The following is a 3524-nucleotide window of genomic DNA, read 5'->3' as shown; positions in this document are numbered from 1 at the left end:
TTGACTAGCTGTCAAGGATGAACTAATCTATAACAAGAGTATGTTTAAATCAAATAAATGGAGTAACAGTAGGGATCCATGCCTTAGAAGTTTAGGGTATGATTCCCTTCCTTTATGTAGATACTTGAGACCACACAAAGTGATTTATATAGGCATAATCCATATGTCTGTATTCAGCAATGTAATATAAACGTCTGAGAGATAGGAACCAAATACAAATAATCTTTGTACATTCCCCAAAGTACTGGGCACAAATAAATGCAAATGAAACTCGTGTTTGGTAAATGGTGAAGTAGAAAAGTAGTAGAGACAATGTTTTCAATGAATTACAGATATACACATGTGTAATACATAAGTGTGATATGTATATGATTTTGTTTATATACACACACTTATTTTTCTTTGACTATAATATGCCACACAAGATTTGAATGCAGTTATTGCAGTAGCAACTGTAGTATGTTTTGGGTTACTTTATGCTACATTTTTTTCTGTAAGATTTTTAGATTTAATGTGATAACAATAAAATAAAACACCCAGCGCTGTTTGGGATTTTTTTTTTTTCAAAAATAAAAGCAGGGCAGGAGGAGGGGGAGGAGAAACATTAACTATTTCTAAACATCAAAGCCTAATTTCTGAAGGAAACAATGTGTGTGTTTTCCCCAAAAAATGGTTTCTAAAAGCAAAAAGCCTCAAATTAAATATACATGACTGAGTGAGATTTTTTTTTTTAACTTTAGATGTTGGATGCTAAAATAGATATGTTGATCTTTTACTCGATTTGTATTTTAAAGTTGAAGGCATGAAGGTAACATGTCTGTAGCATGTCTCTAAATGTTCTATTAATACAAAGACACAATTGTGTGTTTAAAGTACAAACCGAATCTTGTAAGAATTGATGTTTTGAAATATTTGAGGATCAACACTCTTTTTATTTGTCTCTTCTATCTTGACCTTAGAGTGTAAATTACTACTTTAAATGAATTAATTTATTCTTCTACCAGAATGATATATTTGAGACTTTCTCAATCTTTTAAACATGCTGAATATTAACATTATAATCCTTTTTTTCCTCAAAGGAATTAATTTCATGTTAAGCTCTGTTCTTTTCATCAGTTTATAAAGCAAATATTGTGAATACTGTTTCTCCTGTAGGTGAAAATTAGACTAGTTTTTAGTATCATATATCTTTTATTGAATTAAAAAATTAATCATTAGTTACCCAAATTCAGACCACAAATATCATGAAGAACAATGGTCTGAGAGAATATAAGGGAATTCTGAATAATATAGCTCTGAAAAATGAGACATGAATGCTTTTCTGAATATGGGTATGATTCAAACAGACAAGTGCAGACAAATCTACATGCATATTGCATCTGGTTCATTGAGTGGCTTATAATTTTGAAACTGTCACATGTCAGCAAATATATCAACACTGCTAGAAAATTAAAAAGGAAGTACATTTTTGTTAAGTGCAATTGCTTCTAACTCACAAAAGAAACAACTGTGCCTATATTTTAAAGAAAATGATTGCTTTATAAAATAAATTATTTTTTACTCATACAAAGTAGTTAACTCTCAACTCTTCCCCTTGCACATAAAAAGAGCCTAATATTTTAGAAAGAATATGCATATACATATTTGTGTGTGTGTTTGTAACACAAATGGTCAAATTGTTATAGTAATCATTTTTACAATCATATTTTGAAATTTATTGTCATGTTAAACTCATGGACTTTTGTTATTGTCAAAGGTAATGATAATTATATCTCAATTCATTTTTGATATGTTTTTACCTAGAGGTCCTTATCTTCTAGGTGTGCAATAAAGATTATCTAAACATATCTAAAGCTTTAATATTGAGAAAAATCTTGTAATTATTTTTTTAAAAAACCCATATGAAAACATGACTATTAATTATCTGACCAGGTAATACAGATTATGTCAAGCTTAACTATGGCTTATTTAAACAAATTGTGTAGAGTATGTGAATCGTAGCCACAATGGGGGAGGGGAATAAATTCAAATTAATCAAGCTGTTGTTACTTTGATGTAACAGTTTATGTTTCAGACATCATGCCATGATTTGTAAATAAGCCTGAGTCCTAGAAATAAACTTTAGCTTTTCTTTATCCCCCACTTTCCTTCCTTCTATGAGAACCATTTCCTTCTAGACTAATTTTAAATATTGCTTTTTGATGTTCTATATTAAAATGTATTTTTCAAAATCAAGCCAAGATCAACACTTGATTTTAAATTTTCATTTTAAACTAGTTTTGTTAGAGATTATTTTGGTTCTTTTCCACTCGAAATATTTCCTCCCAAGCCTTTGATTTGAAAAATAAAAGGTCAGAAATAGATATACAGGCTTTACATTCCTAAGATAATGAAATTATGTTTTCCTTCAGTTTAATGTAGTATATGTAAGTCATTTTTAAGAAGTGCCTTTAATAAGATGTTTTTAGTTAGCAATGAAGCATATAAAATTATTCACTGTAATTCAACTTTTAAAAATGAAAATTTAAAAGGTCATGGAAATAGTTGACAGTAAATGAAAAGAAACGTTATTTTGAATGAAAACGTTGGTATAATGAATTGTGAACCTTTTCTAGGTTTTAGACGTAATTATTTATAGCACATTGGTCATATTGTGGATTTCTATTTTACAACTGAATTTGTAAATTGCAAATTGAGTTTGCAAACAACCATGTGGGCAGTCAATATCAGCAACAGCAGTAAAATGAATAGCAAAATCAGATTTTACTCTTTCAAGTACTAATATATAAACTACACACAGGGTTATCCATTTATAAATGATTTGCATACATTTAAATTGGCATGGACACCTTAAAAGAGCAGCTGGGTATGAATTCATAATGAGCGTGGAAGTACAGTCACCAATAGGAAACCTTCCTCACATTCTGGAAATCACTTGCATTTCACATTTCTCTCCACGCAGCAAAATTTTAGACGTGAGGCATCTTTACTACTTTTCCCTCCTATCGACTATAAGGTATTAACGGAAACTCTTTTAACTATGATATGTGATAAACATCATAGAGCTGAAATGCATAAAAAGGGAGGGTGTTTTTATCTCCAAAATTCTCTAAGCGTCAAATGCTGACCTTTGCTACTTAATCATCTACTTTCCGGAATTCTGCCACCGTGTCATTTCCCTCCAGTACGCCCTGCCCAGTTGAAAAATGTCATCTACCCTTTATAATAATCGCTGCTTTCTCTTTTCAGTTCACTTTTTCTCCCCATTGCCATCAACGTTGCTTCAAAACAATTCTGATGAATTTTGAGGCGAATTTTTCCACCTCACTCCACTGTGATAGCCCATATCCCCTTAAAAAATAAACTGACGATAATAATAATAACAAAATAGAGTATTACAAAAATTCCCACACCAGAGTTACGGTTTCCATGGCGCGTCCTTAACAAACGCGTTCAGTTTAGCTTGAAAGCATTCCTCCTTTCTTCTTTGCCTGTTTAGCCGCTTCCACCACCTAGCAGGTGGA

This window comes from Marmota flaviventris, chromosome 8, assembly GCF_047511675.1.
Source record: "Marmota flaviventris isolate mMarFla1 chromosome 8, mMarFla1.hap1, whole genome shotgun sequence".
In the NCBI taxonomy this organism is placed as follows: Eukaryota; Metazoa; Chordata; class Mammalia; order Rodentia; family Sciuridae; genus Marmota; species Marmota flaviventris.
The sequence above is the reverse complement of the archived record's forward strand: the minus strand, read 5'-3'. Positions refer to the sequence as shown.